The following is a 26,545-nucleotide window of genomic DNA, read 5'->3' as shown; positions in this document are numbered from 1 at the left end:
GTCCCCAACAACTAAACCCAAATTGGAGGAGGGAAAGTTTTCCTCCCAACAGATTTGTCAATGAGGTTGGGATGGTTGGGATTCTCTGCTTGTTCTGAAAACTGCAACTGACATCCCAGGACCTATGACCCAGCCAGTGAAAATAAACATTTTACCTGTCAGACCCTAGATCTCTGGGTCCAGCTGAGCAAGGATGTTAAGAGGCTCTGCTTTCCTTTTCTAAAAGGGATTTTCCAAAATTTAGATTTACAGAAGAAAACACTTTAGGAACTAGTTCTTTAGGTACCGTCACACTTGGTTCAAGTACTCTTATAATAGATCCTTTCCTTCTCAGGGATAGCGACAGTGTCCTGTTTGTTTCATTTTGTGTCCTGAGACCTTGGCTTGGATCCAGTGACTGCATTCTGTTACTGGTTTTCTACCCGTCAGTGGGTCTATGTCTGCAGGCAAGCAGCCAGTGGCCTGGGGGCCTGAGATATTTTCCTATGGACCATGCCAGCTCTCAAGGGAGTCTGTCTAAATAAAAGATCTCAGTCCACAAGGGCCTGCGTCATCTCTTTCCTTGCTGCCTTGCTAGTACTAGGAAATCCCATTTCAGCATCACCTACCCAGTGTCAAAAGTATCTCACTTTTGTTGGAGGCCACAGACACAGGTTTTCACAAACACCATTCTTTTTTTTTCTTTTAACTGAATCTGCCTTGATCTGGAATTGACAAACACTATTCTTATTTCCTGCAGCGAAAAAGATTTTTACTTCTTCTCTCTTTGGATATCTTTGGGAATGACTTCGGATCAGGGGCTCCATCTTCTGCACACTTTTTGGGAACACCTATTGCATCCATGGGTAAGCCATAAAAAGGCTTATAATTTCAGTCACATTTTGAATGACTGTGCTCTCTGAAGCTAGGTTAGAATCTAAGGCTTCTTTGTTTGGAAGGAACTCATTGTGCTGGAACTCTTCTTCCCAGTTTTGGTTTTGAGCCTCTCTGTACTCGTCTCAGGCTAGTTCTCCCTGGGCTCTTTGTTTTAAGGCTTCTCTGTTCTCTTCACTTTATCCTGCTCTTCTCATGGGAACTTCTCAGTCAACTGAAACCCCCTTTCTTGTCAAAAGCCTGCTGGCTATATGCTCTGCCACTGCAGCCCTAGCTCTTTCCCTTCCTTTCTTGTTGGCATAACTTTACTAAGCATAATTTAGAACTTCAATGGCTTCATTTTTAAAATTCTGCTTTAAGAGACAGGGTCTCGCTATGCTGCCTAGGCTGGTCTCGAACTTCTGGGTTTGGACTCAAATGATCCTCCTGCCTCCACATCCTGAGTAACTTATTTATTTATTTTAACTTATTTTATTTTATTTATTTATTTATAGTAACTTTATTGGGCTTACTCATAAAATAAGTTAATGTATTTATTAGATGTTTAAGATCATAAATGTACAGATGTGATTTTAATCAAATTGAGTCTGTTCTGACAAACTATTTCAACAATAATTGTGTTTCATAAGTCTTTTTTTTTTTTTTTTTTTGAGACGGAGTCTCGCTCTGTCGCCCAGGCTGGAGTGCAGTGGCGCGATCTCGGCTCACTGCAAGCTCCGCCTCCCGGGTTCACGCCATTCTCCTGCCTCAGCCTCCCGAGTAGCTGGGACTACAGGCGCCCACAACCGCGCCCGGCTAATTTTTTGTATTTTTAGTAGAGACGGGGTTTCACCGTGGTCTCGATCTCCTGACCTTGTGATCCGCCCGCCTCGGCCTCCCAAAGTGCTGGGATTACAGGCGTGAGCCACCGCACCCGGCCTAAAAGTACAAAATTTTTAAAAGAAAAAATTATTTGCTCAAAGGTTGTTCAAAAAATAAAAATAAATGAAAGTCTTTCCAAAATCTGTTTGGTAATTTGAAACCTTAAGTTATACTAAGTGACAGGTATTCATTGAATATATAGATTGTTCTAAGTAAAATAAAATGCTGAAACAGTTGAGAGGCAGGACTAGCTGGATTTCCTAGGCTAAGAATCCCTAAGCCTAGCTGGGAAGGTGACCGCATCCACCTTTAAACACGGGGCTTACGACTTAGCTAACAGCTGACCAATCAGGTAGGAAAGAGAGCTCACTAAAATGCTAATTAGGCAACAACAGGAGGTAAAGAAATAACCAATCATCTATTGCCTGAGAGCACAGCAGGAGGGACAATGATCGGGATATAAACCCAGGCATACCAAACCGCTACCTTCTTTGGGTCCCCTACCTTTGTATGGGAGCTCTGTTTTCACTCTATTAAATCTTACAACTGCACGCTCTCCTGGTCGAGCTGAGCTCTCGCTCGCAGTTCACCACTGCTGTTTGCCGCTGGCACAGACCCGCGGCTGACTTCCAGCCCTCTGGATCCGGCAGGGTGTCCACTGTGCTCCTGGTCAAGCGAGGCGCCCACTGCCACTCCCCATCAGGCTAAAGGTTTGCCATTGTTCCTGCAGGGCTAAGTGCCTGGGTTCATGCTAATCGAGCTGAACACTAGTCACTAGGTTCCACGGTTCTCTTCTGTGACCCACGGCTTCTAATAGAGCTATAACACTCACCGCATGGCCCAAGATTCCATTCCCTGGTCAAGAGAACATGAGGCTTGCCACCATCTTGAAAGCGGCCTGCCGCCATTGTGGAAGTGGCCCCCCACCATCTTGGGAGCTCTGGGAGCAAGGACCCCCAGTAACACAGTTACTAAACATGTTTAAATTATACATGCTTTTAGCTACTTATTTTTATAGAGAAACTAAAGATATTTGAGTCTCTTAGTAAACATCTACTTTTGACCACATTGAGAAGTTTTATTATGAAAAAGTTTATATTTCTAGAACATGTGAAATGCTATATTCATAAAATTTACTAATCTGCTAAAAAAAAATGCTGGTATATTACAGACAATTCATGACTACTGCCTAGATTTCCCTGTAAAATAAAGATTGTTAAAAATAATGTATATATGTAAACAAAACTACTAGAAGCAATAACCGTGAAGGAAAACAACTCTATTAAAAGTATCCAAGGAATGCAAAATAAGTTTTTGTAGTTGTTTAAGAGGTGTTGAAAGGTTGTTCCAGAATGTGAAAGAGGAAAGGACAAAAACCTGAAGGAATATATGAAGTCGTAAAGGAAATGTGGAACAAAAAAACAAAAGAAAAAGACCATATTTTATATGGTCGAGCTGGCTAAGCCTGAATGGGTTTATTTATGAGGTTTTAAAATTAAAGCTTTAATATCAATAGTGTATTGATGTAAAACTAGAGTTCAATTTTCTCTCTCAAGGGACTAAATTTCTTGGACTACTAATCTGCTCTTTATGAGAGATTGTGTAAAAGATTTTTCTTTACTTTTTAAGTAATCTGCCTAGGAAACAAAGATTCTGTGTCTTATTGGAATAATTTCCAGTGCTTTATTATATCCCTATTTAAGAGAACCAAGTCTTCTTTTAAAAATGTGACCTGGGACCCTATTTAATCAAACGTTCGAACCTTTTGACATTTTGCCTTCTCAAAATCAAATCCTAAATAAAATCTTGATCTCAAACTTGAGATTTTTCCAAAGGGCCCCTGGAAAATCTCAAACTTGAGATTTTTCCAAACGGCCCCTGGAAAATCTCAAAGGGTTTGTTTTTTCATCTTTTAAAAAGAGAGATGTTAAAAATAACTAGGTTTTCCTGAACTTATCTCTGATTAATTTTTTAAATTAGGTTTATTTGATACGTTAAATTGCATGGGAAACATTGTAGAAGTGATGCTTAACCTTCTCTAAGTTATATCTGTGTGAACCAAAAATAAAATTCAGAGGCTCCCACAACCATCTGACTGCACTCCTTCCTTGGTCAAGGCACTCTAAAATTTAACCAGAAAGACTGGTTCAGGCCATGAAGGGAAGTAGGGGTAGGACATGCCTCATCACACCCTTCCAGCAGCAACATTAATGGAGACCTTAAGTCTGATAAGAAACCTTTACAATCTATTTTCTCTAAAACCGGCTACCTGGAGGCTTCATTTGCAGGATAAAACCTTGGTCTCCACAACCCCTTATCTTAACCCAGACATTCCTTTCTACTGACAGTCAACCAACTGGCAATGAGAATGTGTTTAAATCTGCCTATGACCTGGAAGCCCCCACTATGAGTTGTCTGACCCTTTCACATCAAACCAATGTAAATCTTATATATATTGATTGATGTATTATGTCTCTCTAAATTGTACGAAAGCAAGCTGTATCCTCACCACCCTGGGAACATATCATCAGGACCTCCTGAGGCTATGTCGTGGCTGCGTCCTTAACCCTGGCAAAATAAACTTTCTAAATTCACTGAAACCTGTCTCAGATATTTTGGGTTCACATTTGGCAACCTGAAAGGGCTTCTGAGTGGAAGTGCCCCTGACCTTTGACAAATCGCCTATTTATGCTTGGTACCAGCTTGAGCTATCTTTACTGCTCAAACCAAAAGGATAATTGGCTGAGGCCTGGGAGGCCCCACGCCAGAGAATCCCTGATCTCCCAAAATTTGGTCAAGATCTAAAGTTTATTTTGTTATACAACTCCTTTTTCTGAAATTTTACTTGCTCCAACAAGGAAGGCAAGTTCTCCTGCTTCCATAATGATGGAAGGCAGTTGTCAGGCCTCTGAGCCCAAGCCAAGCCATTGCATCCCCGGTGACTTGCACGTTTATGCCCAGATGGCCTGAAGTAACTGAAGAATCACAAAAGAAGTGCAAATGCTCTGCCTCGCCTTAACCGATGACATTTCACCACAAAAGAAGTGAAAATGGCCGGTCCTTGCCTTAAGCGATGATATTAACTTGTGAAATTCCTCTTCCTGGCTCAAAAAGCTCCCCCACTGAGCACCATGTAACCCCCACTCCTGCCCGCCAGAGAACAACGCCCCTTTTGACTGTAATTTTCCTTTACCTACCCAAATCCTATAAAACGGCCCCACACTTATCTCCCTTTGCTGATTCTCTTTTCGGACTCAGCCCACCTGCACCCAGGTGAAATAAACAGCCATGTTGCTCACACAAAGCCTATTTGGTGGTCTCTTCACATGGACGCTTATGACGTTTTGGTGCCGTGACTCGGATCAGGGGACCTCCCTTGGGAGATCAATCCCCTGTCCTCCTGCTCTTTGCTCTGTGAGAAAAATCCACCTATGACCTCTAGTCCTCAGACCAACCAGCCCAAGGAACATCTCACCAATTTTAAATCGGGTAAGCGGCCCCATTTTTACTCTCTTCTCCAACCTCTCTCACTATCTCTCAACCTCTTTCTCCTTTCAATCTTGGCACCACCCTTCAATCTCTCCCTTCTTTAATTTCAATTCCTTTCATTTTCTGGTAGAGACAAAGGAGACACATTTTATCCGTGGAACCCAAAACGCCGGCGCCAGTCACGGACTGGGGAAGGCAGCCTTCCCTTGGTGTTTAATCATTGCAGGGACGCCTCTCTGATTACTCACCCACGTTTCAGGGGTGTCTGACCACGCTGCGGGGACGCCTGCCTTGGTCCTTCACCCTAAGCGGCAAGGCCCGCTTTTCTGGGGGAGGGGCAAGCACCCCAACCCCAACCCTCCCTGTCTCTACCCCTTCTCTGCTTTTCTGGGGTAGGGGCAAGAAACCCGAACTCTTATTTTTGCGCCCTGACCTTATTTTTGTGCCCCCTCTTATTTTTGTGCCCCGATATCTTATTTTTTGCACCCCAATACCTTAGTTCCGCACCCCAACCCCTTTCTCGCTTTTCTGGAGGGCAAGAACCCCCGAACTCCTTCTCTCTGTATCTCTACTCTCTGTTTTCTCTGGGCTTGCTTCCTTCACTACGGGCAACCTTCCACCCTCCATTCCTCCTCCTCCCTTAGCCTGTGTTCTCAAGAACCTAAAACCTCTTCAACTCACACCTGACCTAAAACCTAAATGCCTTATTTTCTTGTATAATACCGCTTAACCCCAATACAAACTCGACAGTAGTTCCAAATAACCAGAAAACAGCACTTTCGATTTTTTCCATCCTACAAGAGCTAAATAATTCTTGTCGTAAAGTGGGCAAACGGTCTGAGTTGCCTGACGTCCAGACATTCTTTTACACATCGGTCCCTCCCTAGTTTCTGTTCCCAATGCAACTTGTCCGAAATCTTCCTTCTTTCCCTCCCGCCTGTCCCCTCAGCCCCAATCCCAAGTGACGCTGAGTCCTTCTAATCTTCCTTTCATCTGACCTCTCCCCTCCTCGCCAGGCCGAGCTAGGTCCCAATTTTTCCTCAGCCTCTGCTCCCCCACCATATAGTCCTTTTATCACCTCCCCTCCTCACACCCGGTCTGGCTTACAGTTTCGTTCCACGACTAGCCCTCCCCTACCTGCCCAGAAATTTCCTCTTAAAAAAGTGGCTAGAGCTAAAGGCATAGTCAAGGTTAATGTTCCTTTTTCTTTATCTGACCTCTTCCAAATCAGTTAGCGTTTAGGCTCTTTTTCATCAAATATAAGAAACTTAGCCCAGTTAATGGCCTATTTAGCAGCAACCCTGAGACGCTTTTCAGCCCCAGACCCTGAAAGGTCAGAAGGCCATCTTATTCTTAATATACATTTTATTTTATTACCCAATCTGCTCCCAACATTAAATAAAGCTCCAAAAATTAAATTCCGGCCCTCAAACCCCATAACAGGACTTAATGAACCTCGCCTTCAAGGTGTACAATAATAGAGTAGAGGCAGCCAAGTAGCAACTTATTTCTGAGTTGCAATTCCTTGCCTCCACTGTGAGACAAACCCCACCCACATCTCCAGCACACAACTCCAAACGCCTTAACCGCAGCTGCCAGGAGTTCCTCCAGAACCTCCTCCCCAAGGAGCTTGCTACAAGTGCTGGAAAGCTGGCCACTGGGCCAAGGAATGCCCGCAGCCTGGGATTCCTCCTAAGCCGTGTCCCATCTGAGAGGGACCCCACTGGAAATCGGGCTGTCCAACTCGCCCAGCAGCCGCTCCCAGAGCCCCTGGAACTCTGGCCCAAGGCTCTCTGACTCCTTCCCAGATCTTCTCAGCTTAGCAGCTGAAGACTGATGCTGCCCCATCACCTCAGAAGCCTCCTGGACCATCACAGACACTTTGGGTAACTCTTACGGTGAGGGGTAAGTCCGTCCCCTTCTTAATCAATACAGAGGCTACCCACGCCACATCACCTTCTTTTCAAGGGCCTGTTTCCCTTGCCTCCATAAATGTGGGTATTGACGGCCAGGCTTCTAAACCTCGTAAAACTCCCCAACTCTGGTGCCAACTTGGACAACATTCTTTTATGCATTCCTTTTTAGTTATCCCCACCTGCCCAGCTCCCTTATTAGGTCGAGACATTTTAAATTATCTGCTTCCCTGACTATTCCTAGGCTACAGCCACACCTCATTGCTGCCTTTTCCCCCAGTTCAAAGCCTCCTTCGCATCCTCCTCTTGTATCCCCCACCTTAACCCACGAGTATAGGATGCCTCTCCTTGGCGACTGATCAGTCACCCCTTACCATCTCATTAAACCCAATCACCCTTACCCCATTCAATGCCAATATCCCGTCCCGCAGCACGCTTTAAAAGGATTAAAGCCTGTTATCATTCGCCTGCTACAGTATGGCCTTTTAAACCCTGTAAACTCCCCTTACAATGCCCCCATTTTACCTGTCCTAAAACCAGACAAGACTTGCAAGTTAGTTCAGGATCTGTACCTTGTCAACCAAATTGTCTTGCCTATCCACCCCGTAGCACCAAACCCATATACTCTCCTATTCTCAATACCTCCCTCCACAACCCAGTATTCTGTTCTGGATCTCAAACATACTTTCGTTACTATTCCTCTACACCCTTCACCCCAGCCTCTCTTCGCTTTCACTTAGACTGACCCTGACACCCATCAGGCTTAGCAAATTACCTAGGCTGTACTGCTGCTGCAAAGCTTCACAGACCGCTCCCATCACTTCAGTTAAGCCCAAATTTCTTCCTCATCTGTTACCTATCTCGGCATAATTCTCATAAATACACACTATCCCTGCTGATCGTGTCCAGCTAATCTCCCAAACCCCAATCCCTTCTAAAAAACAACAACTCCTTTCCTTGCTAGGCATGGTTAGTGCGATCGGACTTATTACACAAGAGCCAGGACCACATCCTGTAGCCTTTCTGTTCAAACAACTTGACCTTACTGTTTTAGCCTAGCCCTCATGTCTGCGTGCAGCGGCTGCCACCGCTTTAATACTGTTAGAGGCCCTACAAATCACAAACTATGCTCAACTCTCTACAGTTCTCATAACTTCCCAAATCTATTTTTCTTCCCCCAACCTTTGCTCAAGATAATGCTTATGCTGATAAGGTAGCTAAAAAAGCAGCCATCAAAAGGCATCAGATCCCATCGCTCAGGACAATGCTTATGCTGATAAGTTAGCTAAAAAAGCAGCTAGCATTATCCCTCAGGGCAGTTTTCCTCCTCCACATCGGCCACTCCCACCTACTCCCCGCTGAAACTTCCACCTATCAATCTCCTCACACACAAGGCAAATAGTTCTTTTTTTTTTTTTGAGACGGAGTCTCGCTCTATCGCCCAGGCTGGAGTGCAGTGGCGCGATCTCGGCTCACTGCAAGCTCTGCCTCCCGGGTTCACGCCATTCTCCTGCCTCAGCCTCCCGAGTAGCTGGGACTACAGGCGCCGCCACCTCGCCCGGCTTTTTTTTTTTTTTTTTGTATTTTTAGTAGAGACGGGGTTTCATTGTGTTAGTCAGGATGGTCTTGATCTCCTGACCTCGTGATCCGCCCGTCTCGGCCTCCCAAAGTGCTGGGATTACAGGCTTGAGCCACCGCGCCCGGCCGGCAAATAGTTCTTAGACCAATGAAATTATCTCCTTCCAGCCTCACAGGCCCATTCTGTTCTGTCGTCATTTCATAACCTCTTCCATGTAAGTTACAAGCCGCTAGCCTGCCTCTTAGAACCTCTCATTTCCTTTCCATCCTAGAAATCTATCCTCAAGGAGATCACTTCTCAGTGTTCCATCTGCTATTCTACTGCCCCTCAGGGATTGTTCAGGCCCCCTCCCTTTCCTACACATCAAGCTCGAGGATTTGCCCCTGCCCAGGACTGGCAAATTGACTTTACTCACATGCCCTGAGTCAGAAAACTAAAATATCTCTTAGTCTGGGTAGACACTTTGGATGGATAGAGGCCTTTCCCACAGGGTCTGAGAAGGCCACCGCGGTCATTTCAGACACAATTCCTCGGTTTGGCCTTCCCTACCTCTATACAGTCTGATAACAGACCAGCCTTTAATAGTCAAATGACCCAAGCAGTTTCTCAGGCTTTTGGTATTCAGTGAAACCTTTATATCCTTTACCGTCCTCAATCTTCAGGAAAGGTAGAATGGACTAATGGTCTTTTAAAAACACACCTCACCAAGCTCAGTCACCAACTTAAAAAGGACTAGACAATACTTTTACCACTTTCCTTTCTCAGAATTCAGGCCTGTCCTCGGAATGCTACAGGTTCCAGCCCATTTGAGCTCCTGGGTGGACACTCCTTTTCATTAGGTCCCAGTCTCATTCCAGACACCAGACCAACTTAGACTGCATCCCAAAAAACTTTCATTCCTACTGTATTCTGTCTAGTCTTACTCCTCCTATTCACCGTTCTCAACTACTCATAAATGCCCTGCTCATGTTTACACTGCCGGTTTACACTGTTTCTCCAAGCCATCACAGTTGGTATCTCCTAGTGCTATCCCAAACCGCCACTCTAAATTTCCTCTTAAAGTAAATAAATGATCTTTGCTGGCAAGGCTATGCTGAACCTCCTTGGGCACTCTCTAATTAGATGTCCTAGGTCCTCCCAATTCTTAGTCCTTCAATACCTGTTCTTTCTCCTTCTCTTACCTTGTGTCTTCCATTTAGTTTTTCAATTCATACAAAACCGCATCCAGGCCGTCACCAAGCATTCTATATGACAAATGTTTCTTCTAATGACCCCACAGTATCACCCCCTACCACAAAAATCTTCCTTCAGTTTAATCTCTTCCACTCTAGGTTCCCACGCCGCCCCTAATCCCGCTTGAAGAAGCCCTGAGAAACATCGCCCATTCTCTCTCCATAGCACCCCCAAAAAAATTTTCGCCGCCCCAACACTTCACACTATTTTGTTTTATTTTTCTTATTAATGTAAGAAGGCAGGAATGTCAGGCCTCTGAGCCCAAGCCAAGCCTTCACATCCCCTGTGACTTGCACGTTTATGCCCAGATGGCCTGAAGTAACTGAAGAATCACAAAAGAAGTGCAAATGCTCTGCCTCGCCTTAACCGATGACATTCCACCACAAAAGAAGTGAAAATGGCCGGTCCTTGCCTTAAGTGATGATATTATCTTGTGAAATTCCTCTTCCTGGCTCATCCTGGCTCAAAAAGCTTCCCCACTGAGCACCCTGTAACCCCCACTCCTGCCCGCCAGAGAACAACGCCCCTTTTGACTGTAATTTTCCTTTACCTACCCAAATCCTATAAAACGGCCCCACACTTATCTCCCTTTGCTGATTCTCTTTTCGGACTCAGCCCACCTGCACCCAGGTGAAATAAACAGCCATGTTGCTCATACAAAGCCTGTTTGGTGGTCTCTTCACACGGACGCGCGTGACAGCAGCTAACTCCTTTCTGGAGTTTGAGTTTTTTCCTGCTTCTGGGATAGTAGAGAGCAGTCTTCCACCTGAGACCCATTCCTAGGTAAGTAGGTGAATTGGGCTTTCATTTGGCTAAAGTTACAATTAACAATCAGCTGGTCTTAATTTTGCCTTGCCATTAGAGCACTCAGTAATCATATTGGGTTTTTGTTGTTCTGGTCTTTCTCCCATCGGGTTTAACTAGCTCCAACTCTAACCAACTTGGCCAGATCTGAATGAGAATTCCAATTATGGGGAACAAGACATCTGAATTGGCTAAAACTCCTTGCAGCAGCAAAAAGGAAAAGCAAAACAAAACCATGCACGTGGTTTCTGTCTTTGCTTCCTGTCTTTTCTTCCACCTTACTCCTCCTTCCCCTTCCCCTTCCCCATCTTTGCTACCAAAAAAAAATCTAGAGAAGCCTTATATTAACCCGAACCCCTTAAAGAAGTCAGAACAAAGGCACCACTTGCCGCTTTTTGGGATGTCGTGTTTTCTTTATGGAGTTTTCAAGAGTAATGGGCAGATGCTTTTAGGTCTATGGTTCTGCTTTCCTGTATTGCACTACCTGATTCTTTGACTTTTGAAGATACCAGAAATTACCTTGTACCATGAGAGGATTTGGCTTTGGCATGTGTAATGGCAGATGAGAGCTACAAAGTTAAGAGTGGCTGAAAATGGTTTACATGAAGTGGTCTTAGCTGGTTTAGCTGAGCTCCCAGGAATTTGTTGTCTAGGATCCTAATTCTAGTTCAGAGGTGCATTCCTATTATTATTATCATTACTATTGTTGTTGTTATTATTATTTTGAGACAGAGTCTTGCTCTGTTACCCAGGCTGGAGTCCTCTGGCACCATTATGGCTCACTGCAGCCTCAACTTCCCAGGCTCCAGAGATCCTCCTCTTCAGTCTCCAGAGTAGTTGGGACTACAGATGTGTGCCACCATACCCAGCTAATTTTTGTACTTTTTGTAGAGACAGGGTCTTGCTATGTTGGCCAGGCTGGTCTTGAACTCCTGAGCTCAAGTGATCCACCTGCCTTGGCCTCCCAAAGTGCTAGGATTACAGGCATAAGCCACCACACCTGGCCCAGGGGTGCATTCTAAAGAGTCTTCTCGTTGCTTTTCCTCCTGAAATTAATCTCGATTGGCTTGTGTGCACGTTTGTGTGAGGAACTGAACTGTCATTTTCATAGATGACAGGCTGAGTTTCCTCAACTCCAAAAAGAAAGGGCATTTTGCTCCTTCCAACCAAAAGGCAACCCTGGGTGACTGGGGACCAAGTGGAAGTGTCTGCAGGGTTGACCCCCTACAACGTGCAGCAGCCCTACAGGGAACTCTCAAGAAAATTAGTTTTAAAAAATTCTTATCCAGGACGTACATACAGGAGCTGGTAACTGCTTTTTTTTTTTTTGAAACGGAGTCTTGCTGAGATGCCCAGGCTGGAGCACAATGGCAGGATCTCCGCCCACTGCAAGCTCTGACTCCCGAGTTCAAGCAATTCCTGTGTCCCAGCCTCCTGAGTAGCTGGGATTACAGATGCGTGCCACCATACCTGGCTAATTTTTGTATTTTTAGTAGAGATGGGGTTTCACCATATTGGCCAGGTTGGTCTCGAACTGCTACCTCAAGTGATCCACCTGCCTCGGACTCCCAGTTTGGGATTACAGGTGTCGGCCACTGCACCCAGCCTCATTCCTCACTTTGAGCCCTCCTGGTGGTGCTGGATGTCTAGAAAGAGAAACTGAGACACATAAAAGGGCAGAAATGACTCATTGGTGACACACTATGGAGTCCCACCCACAACCAGCACACTTTGACCCACTCCACTAAACCTTAAGGCACAGCTCAGTTCCTCCTTTTCAGAAAAAATGTGGGAAACAAATATTCTAGGAATGAAAAAACACAAGGAGAGTGGCCTCTCTCAGGCACCCTGTTTGGTTTTATGACCCCTCTACTTGAAAGTGGTTGTGTAATGGAAGAGCATGCCACGTTTTCTAATACTGCAGCTGGTTACACATTAGAGGTCTGTTCTTGTGCACATTTTAAACTGATGAGCAAATTACATCAAGAAAAATGCAGAGCCCGAAGGTCAATCTGCAACTATAAAGTTCCTAAGTTCTCTATCTCTCTGCTTTTTTTTCAGCCTGGTTTAAGTCTGCTGTTACTTTTCCACTGAGATAAAATCCACTGTTTGCATCCAACCATCTCTTTTTGCTATTGTTTGCAAACTGGTAAGTCTCTATTAATATCTCATGGCTAGAGTTCTGAAGCATAAACTACAAGAACTTTGTATGAGTGTATATATATGTGTTTAGGTGTATGTACACATACTTTGTTATGTGTTTTTGGCCACAAGGTACCAGATTGGCTTAAAGATAAAGAGTACTCATAAATTAACAGCCGGACACAGTGACTCCTGCCTGTAATCCCAGCACTTTGGGAGGCCGAGGCGGGCAGATCACTTGAGGTCAGAAGTTCAAGACCAGTCTGGCCAACATGGTGAAACCCCACCTCTACTAAAAATACAAAAGTTAGCCGAGCGTGATGATGTATGCCTGTAATCCCGGCTACTTGGGAGGCTGAGGCACGAGAATCCACTGGGAGGTGGAGGTTGCAATGAGCCAAGATCACGCCACTGCCCTTTAGCCTGGGCAACAGAGTGAGACTTCATTAAAAAAAAAAAAGGCCAGGCACAGTGGCTCACCCCTGTCATCCCAGCAGTTTGGGAGGCCAAAGCAGGCAGATCACAAGTGTCACTGCACTCCAGCCTGGGTGACAGAAAGACTCTGTCTCAAAAATAAACAAACAAACAGCCAGGCATGGTGGCTCATGCCTGTAATCCCAGCACTTTGGGAGGCTGAGGTGGGTGGTTCCCCTGAGGTCAGGAGTTCGAGACCAGCCTGGACAACATGGTGAAACCCCATCTCTACTAAAAATGCAAAAATTAGCTGGGCATGGTGGCACATGCCTGTAATCCCAGCTACTCAGGAGGCTGAGGCCAGCTGCTTGAACCTGAGAGACAGAGGTTGCAGTGAGCCGAGATTATGCCACTGCACTCCAGCCTGGGTGACAGAGCAAGACTGTCTCAAAAATAAATAAACAAACACATACAAGGATGTGTTTTTTGCTAAAGAAAATGTAAGTTTTTCCCTAGTTAAGAGACTATTTAAGCGTCACTTTAAAATAAAGGAAAAATTGTACAAATAAAACTAAATGGATAAAAAGAAAAAGTATGCCAGGGCAAATAAAGTTACCTCTGAGGCCTGTGGTTACCAAGAAGATAGTCAATATTGGGGAAGGGCAAAACCAAGTAACTATTAAAACCAGAGGGTTTAATGTAAAGGAACTGTTCTGTTTCATAGATTGGTATCATCAGCTTCTGGAGAAACTTTTATAATAATGGACTGTAAAAATGACCATTTTAAGGACAAAATCCTTAATTTTAAATGCTACAGAATGAAAGAGCTTGTTTGGGTTAATGCAGGACCCACAGCTCACTATTAAACAATCACTGATGAATGTATGTGATCCAAATGCACAGGAAGTTATTCCTGAGAGAACAACCAGCCTAGTGGACCACATAAATGCCACTGTAAGGTTTGCCCCGAGAAGGGGACTTCCTGCCTCCCCCTATAAAATACCAAGTGGAGGCCGGGCGCGGTGGCTCAAGCCTGTAATCCCAGCACTTTGGGAGGCCGAGGCGGGCGGATCACAAGGTCAGGAGATCGAGACCACAGTGAAACCCCGTCTCTACTAAAAATACAAAAAATTAGCCGGGCGCGGTGGCGGGCGCCTGTAGTCCCAGCTACTCAGGAGGCTGAGGCAGGAGAATGGCGGGAACCCGGGAGGCGGAGCTTGCAGTGAGCCGAGATCGCGCCACTGCACTCCAGCCTGGGCAACAGCGTGAGACTCCGTCTCAAAAAAAAAAAAAAATTAAAAAAAAAAATAAATAAATAAAATAAAATACCAAGTGGAGTACCACAGATGAAACAGTTGATATGCTTCATATGCAAGCCACATAGGACTGGCTTTATAATGACCGGGATATTCTCCTACCTAATATGTCCATAACGCAGGTCATGGTAAATCTGGAGGTTAACAGGGCCCCTTTTACATGGGTACCCTTCCCACAGAATCATATGACTGCTTGAGAGGCCTTATCAAATTTGCTGTCCCTCATGGTCTTACGCATGCTTATACCTCATGGCCAGGCAAGGTGGCTTATGCCTGTAATCCCAGCACTTTGGGAGGCTGAGGCAGGTGGATCACCTAAGGTCAGGAGCTCAAGACCAGCCTGGCCAACATGGAGAAACCCCGTCTCTACTAAAAATACAAAAATTAGCCAGGCATGGTGGCGAGTGCCTGTAATCCCAGCTACTCAAGAGGCTGAGGCAGGAGTATCGCTTGAACCCGGGAGTCAGAGGTTGCAGTGAGCAGAGATCACGCCACCACACTCCAGCCTGGGTGAGACACCATCTCAAAAAAAAAAAAAACCAAAAAATGGGGGTCATTAACAAAAAAAAAAATGGGAAAGGAAAAAGGGAGTCAAAGAATTCACCCCAGGAAAGTGATAGAAATTTTTGGATGCTTATTCACTATTTGCCCTAGATTGGAAAATGTTTTTTAAAAAATCAGAAGGCAAAGATTATCATGAGAAAGCTGACATTGTCTGGGGCAATGCTGAGGCAAATTAAGATAAAAATTTGACAAAAAGGCCTGACTCCCTTGGCTCAACTCCCTGCTGGGAACCCAAACCCCCCTCCCCCTTTTTTTTTTTAATCAGAAAAGGTAAAATGGTCTGGGGGTAGAAAAGTTCCCGGGACCAGAACATAAAAACATACAGGTTTACAGAATTAAGAAATCTGAGATGTTTAAATAGACTTTATGTAAGGTAGTTGTGACTCCTTTTACCTAAATGTCTTATGAAAATGGGTACTGTATGTGACTGGGGGATGTTTTCCCTATCTAGTACTATAAAACTGAAGGCAGGTAAATCTGCTTATTGACAAATATTAACTGAACTTACTAAATGGGAACTAGAAAGATTGCCTTAGCCCACAAAATATAGGGGAGAAGCTGGAGTACTAGACAGGACAAATCCTCCACTTTGTAGCCTTTTGTGGAGCATTTATTGGGACTTATGACAAAAAACTGTGAGTACTTCCCAGTAACAACTGCTGGACTAGAGAATTTCTACTTGAGGGACATTTACTGCCTTGTTATGGAATGTTGGCTGGAGCTACCCCTATGCTAATGGAAATAAAGGTGTTCAAAAGACTTCCATGATAAAATTAAAATGGTTTACACAGGCTCTTGCTACCTGGGAATACAAGAAGGAGATACTCACAAGCAAGGACCCTCTTTTTGTCCCTAGTACTGATTCTAGCTATCTGAGGAGCTGCTAGATTCTACAGTACCTGAGAGCTCCCATGACCTGTTTGGCTTGTGAATGGCAGTTCCGAGTTGAACAAACATCTTGTTTGGAAGGCTGCTGCTCTGGTTAAAGAACGGTCCAAAAAAATGTTTTATAGTTATTTATAGTTTAGACCATTTGGGTGAAATATGTTTTTGTAAGCAAATTTACCTTTCTCTCTGAGTTATCCAAAATTCAAATTGTGATTTTATGAAAATATAGTTATTTGCATAAGTTCAGTAAGAGTCTTTTAGAACAAAACAATTGGAGACACTGGTTATTTTACCAAGACTTTGACTAAAATAGTATATTTTTAGGTAAAGTTCAGCACAGTCAACTTGAAAGGAGCCTATATAGCCAATCAATTCTTTTTTTTTTTTTTTGAGATGGAGTCTTGCTCTGTCACCCAGACTGGAATGCAGTGGCGCGATCTCCGCTCACTGCAAGCTCCGCCTCCTGGGTTCACGCCATTCTCCTGCCTCAGCCTCCCGAGTAGCTGGGACCACAGGCGCCCACCACCACGCCCGGCTAATTTTTTTTTTTTTTTTGTATTTTTAGTAGAGACGTGGTTTCACCGTGTTAGCCAGGGTGGTCTCGATCTCCTGACCTTGGGATCTGCCCTCTTCGGCCTCCCAAAGTGCTGGGATTACAGGCTTGAGCCACCGTGCCCAGCCAAGCCAATCAATTCTTGCTGCACTTTATGTGAATAATCAGGCAAAGTATAATAAGCCTAAAACTTAATTTGCATACAAATTGATCTTACTATAATTTCTCTTTAATAGAAAAGGAAGTCTAGAGAGAGAAACTGTTTCAAAGGAAAAGTATAACACTTGACACTAACTTTTGTTTTTTTGAGTGTAGACTGAATTATGAATTATTTCTTGGACACAATAATCCTCTAGAGAGTACCAGATTATAATTTTCTTCATATCTTTAGTTGGTGCCCTAATGAAAGAGGTTCCCTTTTCTGTTCTGACATACAAATACTCTTTTGATTGTCACAATATTAATGTTACTTATTTCTCATTACTTAAAAGGAAACCAAAATTATGGTATTCTCAAAACCAGAGATGCCAACCTCTCTCATTTGGCATCCTGTTAACCAGTGGAAGAGATCCAAGTTAACCGGCGGCAAATCTGTACAGGTCCACAGCAACTTGAGTCCTTGCTTCTTCATGAGAAAGAATCTGACTGAGGGGCATAAAGCAGAAAAAGAGACCAAGGCAAGTTCCAGAGCAGGAATGGAAGTTTATTTGAAAAGGTCTTAGAACAGGAAAGCAAGTGTGCTTGGAAGAGACCCAAGTGGGCACATGAAGGTTAAAGAGAAAAGGTCAAGTGCCCTGTTCAACCGTGATCCTAGGAATTTTATAAGCTCGCCTTTTTCCCATGTTTCTTCCTTTAGAGCGGGCTTTCCACTTGCCCAGTGCTTTCCTTATCCTTTGGAACTGAACACACGCAATGTATTTAGGGAGTTATAAGCACACCCATCTGAGGCTTCCTTCCCTTTTCCTGTGCCCCCCGGAAGATCATACCTCACCAATTTTTTTTTTTTTTTTGTCTCAACATGCATGCCCAGGAAGTTGCTCCTCCGTTGGGCCTGCATTCAATTAACAGTTTGATGATGTTAACAGGTGTGGACCATCAGGAAATGGCCTCTCCCTGGTGCTGCCGAATTATCATTTTTAGACAGGCAATGCGATAATTGCTGAACCATCTACCCGATATTCTAGTTGGTAGAGGAGAGCTCTCTCTGCTGCCCAGCTCATGCCTAACCACCTGCAACAATCCCACTGGGCCCAATCTGTTTTTCACCGCAAATGCCTTACTACTAAGACCATATAAGCACCCTCCCTCTAGGCCCAGGGACTGTCACATGAGAGTGTAAGGGCAAGTTTTGAGGGATACAATTAGGTCAAGGTCAGACCCTCCAAATCAAGGATGTGTACAAAGATGCCTGAACAGCTGGTAAAAGAAGAAAATAATTACTGACAGGATAACGATACCTTACGACAAACCTCCTGGGTATGAGTTGTACAGATATACATATTTTTTAAAATTTTTTCAGAACAACGCTTGTTTTGTATAGCTAATTGCTATAAGTCTGTAACTAAAACCAAGATTACATACTAAAACTAAAAACAAGATTGAGCTATGGCTCAATGCATAGTATAGAAGTTAAAAATAAGTCGGTTTTGTAACCTCACCTTTGGCTTTTTGTTTGTTGACCTTCTACTTAAAAAACAAAATTAATAATAATTTTAAAGGGTAATGAATGCCTGTCCATGTCTATTCCTATCTGGCTTAGAATAATTAATTGGTCATAAGTCTTGTTCACTCTAAGTTTCTCGGTCATAGGGAAGGACAGGATAGACCAGGGGCAGGCAGCCATGCCATCCCAGCAACACTGTGCCCACTGTGGGACAAAATTAAAATCTGGTAGCCACTGATGTTGCCTCTGGCAAATCTTGGTCAAAAGGGGGAAAATTTAAAGGCTCTCACAACCATTTGAATGCACTCCCTCATTGGCTGGGGCACTCTAAAATTTAACCAGAAAGACTGGTTCAGGCCATGAAGGGGAAGTGGGGGTAATTATCATACCCCTCCAGCACTAACATTAATGCAGACTATAAGTCTGATAAGAAACATTTAACATCTATTTTCTATAAAGTCTGCTACCGGGAGGCTTCCTTCATCTGCAGGACGAAGCCTTGGTGTCTACAACCCCTTATGTTAACCCAGACATTCCTTTCTTTGACAATAAATCTTTCAACCAATTGCCAATCTGAGTATGTTTAAATCTACGTATGACCTGGAAGCCCCCACTTTGAGTTGTCCCACCCTTCCAGATGAAACCAACGTAAATCTTACATATATTGACTGATATGTCTCCCTAAATTGTATAAAAGCAAGCTACACTCAGACTACCCTGGGCATATGTCATCAGGACCTCCTGAGATTATGTCATAGGCGGGTCCTTAACCCTGGCAAAATAAACTTTCCAAATTGACTAAGACCCCATGTCATATTTTGGGTTCATATCTGTATGAGAAAATGTTATTAATATAAGTACTCCAAACACTGTATGGAAGCCCAGGTGTGGTGGCTCACACCTAAAACCCCAGCACTTTGGGAGCCAAGGCGGGAGGATCGCTTGAGCCCAGGAGTTCAAGACCATCCTGGACAATAAGGCAAGACCCTGTCTGCTTTTTAAAACAACTACATGAAGTTTCTAGAAATTTGTCAACGCACTCACTGTCCATAATATATTCTGATATAATGTTATCAATCATAATTCCAGTTTTTATCTTAAAATGTTGTATGGCACAGAAACAACCAAATTTCTTTGTCAACTCCATTATTTTGATAATGAACTCTAATAAAATCTTTAACCATGGCCATTGTAGGTCTTTTGTCATTTACATATAATTACTCTTATATTCAAATGCTTCCCTGAAAGCTCACAATCAGCTACAAGCCGGAATGCTTCATAATCAACATAAGTGACTGCCTCAGAGACCCATGGAAAGAATTATATAGGTACTCTAGGGTAGAGATTTCTCATCACATTGCTTACATAACTTTGAAATCATACCACTGGACTGAGTAGGAATTTCCAGAACCCTACTAGAGAAGCTAATGGGTGCATCCAAACTGATAACCCTCATCTGTAAAATGGGAATGAAAATTTAAAAAAAAAAAAAAAACTGGGCTGGGCTGGGCATGGTGTCTCAGTACTTTGGGAGGCCAAGGTCGGCGAATCCCCCTAAGCTCAGGAGTTTGAGACCAGCCTGGGCAACATGGTGAAACCCCATCTCTACTAAAATACAAAAAATTAGCCACGCGTGGTGGTATGCACCTATAGGCTGAGGTGGGAGAGTCGCTTGAACTCTGGAGGAGGAAGTTGCAGTAAGCTGAGATAGCTCCACTGCACTCTAGCCTGGGCAACAGAGTGAGACTCTCTCAAAAAAACAAACAAAAACAACGATAACGTAAGATCAAGCATATGTTCAATTATCATTCTTGCTGCACTTATATAAATAATTAGACCAAATTTAATAAGATTACACTTGTTTTGTAAACAAGAGTAGTCTTACTTTTATCTTTGATCAAACTGAGGATGACTGTACAGAGAAATTTTACCTTTTTTTTTTTTTTGAAACAGAGTCTTGTTCTGTCACCCAGGCTGGAGTGCAGCAGTGTGATCTCGGTCAGCTCACTGCAACCTCCACCTCCCAGGTTCAAGCAATTCTCTTGCCTCAGCCTCCTGAGTAGCTAGGATTACGGGCACCTGCCATCATGCCCAGCTAATTTTTGTATTTTTGTAGAGAGGGGGTTTCGCCATGTTGGCCAGGCTGGTCTTTAACTCCTAACCTCAAGTGATCCACCCGCCTCAGCCTCCCAGAGTGCTGGGATTATAGGCATTAGCCACCACATCAGGCCAGAAATTTTACATTTCAATAGAAAACTATAACCAGTCTGGGTTATCAGACTGTAGTTCTGTTGTTTGTCTCTGAGTTATTTTTCACCACTCTGTAAACTGGATCCTGCTGTCTTGCGTATCTTGTCAGTAATTAATGTTTCCAATTTTTCTCCCACCCTCCTGACCTGAAGTCACTAGGAACTAAAACCTGACTGCCGGGATCTTTATTGAGACTCTAGCTTCTCTTGTCCCAAAGCCCTATAAGCTGAAGCTGTATGACTTGATATAAACTAAAAGAACTTATTTATACAACCATTTTGGCCACTCGGGAAGTTCACTGAACACCCACATCTTCCATGCTCTGCTCCAGGAAATAACCTTGTTCTTCTCCTGTTAATCTGTCCTTTGTTACAGGAATCTATTCCAATTAAGAATTTATCAGGCGACCAGGCACAGTAGCTCATGCCTGTAATCTCAGCAATTTGGGAGGCCAAGGCAGGAGGATTGCTTGAGCCTAGGGGTATGAGACCAGCCTGGACAACATAGCAAGACCCTGTCTCAATTTAAATAAAAAAGAAAAGAACCAATGAGGGTTGAGAGAAAAATAGTTTTCCCTCTCTATACAGATAAACCAGTGACTGCTGTACTAACTAGCCCCTTTTCCTTTTTGTTTGCCTCTCAATTTCACATCCCTTTCTTGCTTAATTGAAATCTGTTTTGTTTTCATGACAGCCTACCATTGAATTAATTGAAATTTTTTTCATTCCGTAACTTAAACTTGTTAAGCCTTTATAAAAAAAAAAAATTTTTTTTTTTTGAGGCAGGGTCTCCCTGTGTTGCTCAGGCTGGTCTTGAATTCCTGGGATCAAGCAATATTCCCGACTCTGCCTCCCCAAGTGCTGGGATTACAGGTATGAGCCATCACACAGGGCCACTCATTAAGCCTTTCAAAAGACAAAAATAAGTTTTACTTACAAGTTTCTTCCTTCATTTTGATACTCTAGAGGAGCATTCAAGGCTTCAAATGAGTTTTCCCTCAAGCCTGATGCAAAATTCATTTCCTGTGGACATCCCATGGTTCATTCTGTATGAAAACCCATCCCCACGGCCCTTCCAGGACAGATGTCCCAACTGTCCCACTCAAGAGATACTAATAACTGGAACTTATTTTTCATTCTATACTACCTCTCACATTCCCCCACCACCCCCAGACACACACCCCTATCTCAAATTAATTTTGTATTTAAACATATATAGTTGTGGATGCTTAAACTGGATTTAGGTATTTTGGATTATACAAAAAAGAAAGGCCAGGCGCGGTGGCTCACGCCTGTAATCCCAGCACTTTGAGAGGCCGAGGTGAGCAGATCACCTGAGGTTGGGAGTTTGAGACCAGCCTGACCAACATGGAGAAACCCCATCTCTACTAAAAATACAAAAAATTTGCCGGGCGTGGTGGCACATGCCTGTAATCCCAGCTACTTGGGAGGCTGAGGCAGGAGAATCGCTTGAACCCGGGAGGTAGAAGTTGCAGTGAGCCAAGATCACACCATTGCACTTCAGCCTGGGCAACAAGAGCAAAACTCCATCTCAAAAAAAAAAAAGAAAGAAAGAAAAAGAAAAAAGAAATACAAAAACAAAAGTTGCTTGTTGTCGTTGTCCTTTTTTTTTTTTTTTTTTTGGAGACAGAGTCTCGCTGGCTCTGTCACCCAGGCTAGAGTGCAGTGGCACGATCTCGGCTCACTGCAAGCTCTGCCTCCTGGGTTCAAGCCATTCTCCTGCCTCAGCATCCCAAGTAGCTGGGACTAAACGCACCCACCACCATGCCCAGCTAATTTTTTTTTTTTTTGTATTTTTAGTAGAGACGGGGTTTTACCATGTTAGCCAGGATGGTCTCGATCTCCTGATCTTGTGATCTGCCCGCCCTGGCCTCCCAAAGTGCTGGGATTACAGGCGTGAGCCACCGCGCCCAGCCTCATTTTCTTTTACTGTAACTGAATACCTGAGACTATTTAGCTCACAGTTTTGGAAGCTGCAAAGTCCAAGGTTGAGGGGCCGTACCTGCTGAGGGCCTTCTTACTACTATGGCAGAGGGTATCACACGTGGGAAGAGGTCAAAAGCATGGCAGCTCAGGTCTCTCTTTATCTTCTTATAAAGCCACCAGTCCCATCATGGCTCACCCCTACATTGATACAGAAGGGCTGGGTTCTGGCTAAACCCCACCCTGAAGCCTGGAACCACAGCACTAAGTGAAAACAGCTGACCTGGTTTTCTGCCCAAATGTTGACTTTTTGTCCTGCCACATCCTTAGCCCCCACACCTCCACCGCCCTGAAAAAAAAAAAAAAAAACACTTCAGCTGGCAGAGCAACACAAGCAGCTGAGTGTTAGGAATACAAGCGGCTGAGCAATGGGGATACAAGGGCTGAGCATCGTGGATACAAGCAGCTGACTGGCAAGCAGAGAAGAAACTGAGCATCAGAGACTATGGATAGATGCAGCTAATTTCAGATGTGCAGCTTTGGAGAGGGGCCCAGCCAGAGACAGCTGGGCTTCAGGGAAACATCACCTTCTTCCCACACAATCCCCTTTCCAACTCCCCATCCTGCTGAGAGCCACTTTCATTGACCAATAAAATCCTCCACATATACTACCCTTCAATCTGTTCATGTGACCTGATTCTTCCCAGATGCCAGACAAGAACCCAGGTGCCGAGAGGGCAGGGGCTGCCATTCTGACCCTCGACTGAGCTGGCTGGCACTTGGTCATCCCTGGACAGGAGAGCTGAAAGAGAGCACTGGCTGTAACATGCTTGGATGCTGCTGCGGGGTCCACACAGAACCTATTCCCGCCAGGGAGGAGCAACCAGCTGCTTCCAGCATTCATTTGCTCTCATTCCCGCACTTGCTCACATGCTCCCTCATGCAAGGGGTTTGGGCACGCGGCAGCCAAGTAAACAAGCCACACCCCTGTCACAAGTACAGCAATGGGATCAAGGGAATTATCCCATCTCACCATGACCTTTTCTAATCCTAATTACCTCCCAAAGACCCCACCACCAATCAACATATAAATTTGGGAATTAAGTTTCCAACATACGAAATCTGGAGAACACACTCAAACCATAGCACTTATTCACTTGTTCTTTCTTCGCTTCTTATAGTGCCAACCTCTCCTACATCTATGGTGAACCAAGAAATGGAAAAAAAAAAATATATAAAGCCAATGTTTCTTTTATTTACACCTCTCATTTGAGCTCCAAGCACAGAATATAGCTGCCTGTTTTACTATTGAGGGGCCTGTAAAACATAAGTGGTATTCGAATCTCTTGGCAATTCAGACAACTGAAATAACCGCAAGGAAATGCCATGAATGGAAGTACTGACTTTATAAATCCACTTGTGCCTTTTGTATACATTTTATCCAAAGAACTTTGCAGATTTAGACATTACTGTTAGAGAATAATTAAGAATGTAAGCAGAGAGGGAAGAAAAGGCCAGACACGGTGGCTCACACCTGTAATCCCAGAACTTTGGGAGGCCAACACGGGCATGTCGATTGAGCACAGGAGATTGAGGCTGCAGTGAGCTGAGATCACGCCACTGCACTCCAGCCTTGGTGACAGAGCAAGACCCTGTCTCAGAAAAAACAACAACAAAGACCATGGAGTCTTTCAAAGTCTCAGAGGCATACAACTGGGATAGAAATCCTGCAACTACCATCCTCAAATGCAAAGTTCCTTTGGTACGTATCTTCTCAAAATTCTAATTCCTCAAAGCTGTCTTTCCTAACTGAAACTAACATTTTTCACTAAGCCTTCTGGAATTTTACCCAATTGTCAACCAAGTCTCCAATAGCCTTACTGACATATCATAATTTGTTATCCTAATGTCTCAAAATGAAGTCACTTATGTCAAGTAGCATTGAGCCCACAGTAAAGCTGTTCACCCCCTCAAAGCCTTTTAAACATATAGGTAATGGACTGAGGTAATAATATAGCACCTACTGTTGCCCATTACCATCCAACACCTGAAATGAAATCATAAAAAGTGAAACAAAGCTGAGATAATGAAGAATAGACCAATCTGAGGAGGATCATAAAAGCAGCAAGAATAAGGCTAGTCCAAGACACCTTTAGAGGCTCTGCCCATGAGAACTTCGAGGACTTCTTCCAATTTTGGCAGCTGCCACTGAAGGCTTTGCCAAAAAGAAGCAGCAACCCTCCTATGTGATCAGCATCCAAAGGACTTCCAAGACCCATTCAACTTGTCTGTCAGCATATTGTTTTCCCAAGCCATTTCTGTGGTCCATTACTCTCCCTTATTTTATTTTTATTTTTATTTATTTTTTTAAGACAGGGTCTCACTCTGTCACCCAGGTTGGAGTGCAGTGGCATGATCTTGGTTCACTGCAACCTCCACCTCCTGGATTCAAGCGACTCTCTCACCTCAGCCTCCTGAGTAGCTGGGACTACAGGCATGCACCACCACTCCTGGCTAATTTTTCTAATTTTTGTAGAGATGGAGTTTCACCATATTGGCCAGGCTGGTCTCGAACTCCTAACCTCAAGTGATCCTCCCACATCAGCCTCCCAAAATGCTGGGATTACAGGCACGAGCCCCCACACCCAGCCTATCCTCCTTTAATTACTGCCTGTGTGTACGCTGAATGTTAATTACATATTTGACAGTCACAATAAGCCACAAGTTTGAGCATATATAATTGGTTATGGAGCCACTAAGAAACCTCACAGCTTCAGTATGAGTTAGCATACCTATGTAGTGTGAACCTAATTAATGTAACACTTATCGTATCTGAAACTTGTTTCATCCCCCAAGAACCCCAAAGACGCACACTGCCTCAGTTGCCTCTGCTTCAATGCTTCAATTCCATGCCTATCAAGCAATCTTCCAGCTATTATCTTAGTATTCCAGGTGACTTAACATTTAAAAAAGGTGTCTTAAACAATGAATACAAATAATTCTGATGGATAGGTGAGCTCAAACCACACACACACACACAAACAACCCTCTGGTTTATCCAACAGTCTCTTAGAAGTCTCTTGCTATTTTTTATTTATTATTTTTCTTCCGAGACAGAGTCTTGCTCTGTCGCCCAGGCTAGAGTGCAGTGGCATTATCTCGGTTCACTGCAACCTCCACCTCCTGGGTTCAAGAAATTCTCCTGCCTCAGTCACCCGAGTAGCTGAGATTACAGGCGTGTGCCACCACGACTGGCTAATTTTTGTATTTTTAGTAGAGATGGAGTATCACCATGTTGGCTAGGCTGGTCTCGAACTCCTGACCTCATGATCCGCCTGCCTCGGCCTCCCAAAGTGCTGGTATTACAGGCATGAGCCACCATGACTAGCCTTAGAAGTCTCTTTGGATCATTATCTTAGAGACTAATCAGTTCTGGATGCCAGAGCAAAAGAGGTTTATAAAGTATCAATGCAGAATCCTGGTCACTTTACAAGTTCTGCCAACCAAAGACTGACTGTCCTGGCAGTCAGCTGGCTTCCCCCTCTCAGAGAATTTCTCCTTTTCCTGAACCTCAATAGCAGTCACCTGGACTTTTCATAACATCTGGGCATAATTACACAGAAAAGGTTGTAGGGGAGGAAAAATATCTTTCCCTCCCCCTATCTTAGGTTTATGGCTGAGTCCCTTATGATAAAAAACAGGTGAACAAAAGAAAAGCACACAATTTTTTTTTTTTTTTCTTGAGACAGGGTCTTGCTCTGTCACCCAGGCTGGAGTTCCGTGGTGCAATCACAGCTCACTAGCTCACTACAGCCTTGACCTCCCAGGCTCAGGTGATCCTCCTACCTTAGCCTCCAGAAAAGCTGGGACCACAGACATGCGGCACCACACCCAACTAATTTTTTGTAAAGACCAGGTCTCATTATGTGGCTTAGGCTGGTCTTGAACTCCTGGGCTCAAGTGATCCTCCCGCCTTGGGCTCCCAAAGTGTTGGGATTACAGGTGTGAGCCAGTGCACCTGGCCTTACAAATTTAAGTTGTATATGACACAGGAGCTTTC

General features: G+C 44.0%; 1 protein-coding gene and 1 long non-coding RNA gene across 7 annotated transcripts in view; one reads left to right on the top strand and one right to left on the bottom strand.

Annotated features, from left to right (window-relative positions):
- The window catches only part of LOC105465113 (copper metabolism domain containing 1), a 248,464-nt gene that overhangs the window by 180,652 nt on the left and 41,267 nt on the right, over window positions 1-26,545 (bottom strand). For 2 of the 6 annotated variants that reach the window (XM_071076786.1, XM_071076788.1), the window contains exon 1: window positions 2,239-2,498. The exons of the other annotated variants lie outside the window; for them this stretch is intronic. The gene's annotated coding sequence lies outside the window, so the exon portion shown is untranslated. Of the gene's footprint in view, window positions 1-2,238; window positions 2,499-26,545 lie in introns of those variants that run through there. 6 annotated transcript variants of the gene reach the window in all.
- On the top strand, window positions 6,857-18,148 carry LOC139357872 (uncharacterized). Its single transcript, XR_011611795.1, has 4 exons — window positions 6,857-7,128; window positions 10,564-10,731; window positions 12,814-12,901; window positions 17,121-18,148. It is a non-coding gene; the product is annotated as an uncharacterized lncRNA (long non-coding RNA).

Source organism: Macaca nemestrina, chromosome 13 (assembly GCF_043159975.1).
Source record: "Macaca nemestrina isolate mMacNem1 chromosome 13, mMacNem.hap1, whole genome shotgun sequence".
Taxonomy (NCBI): Eukaryota; Metazoa; Chordata; class Mammalia; order Primates; family Cercopithecidae; genus Macaca; species Macaca nemestrina.
Note: the sequence above shows the minus strand (reverse complement) of the source record. Positions and strands in the feature narration are given on the sequence as shown.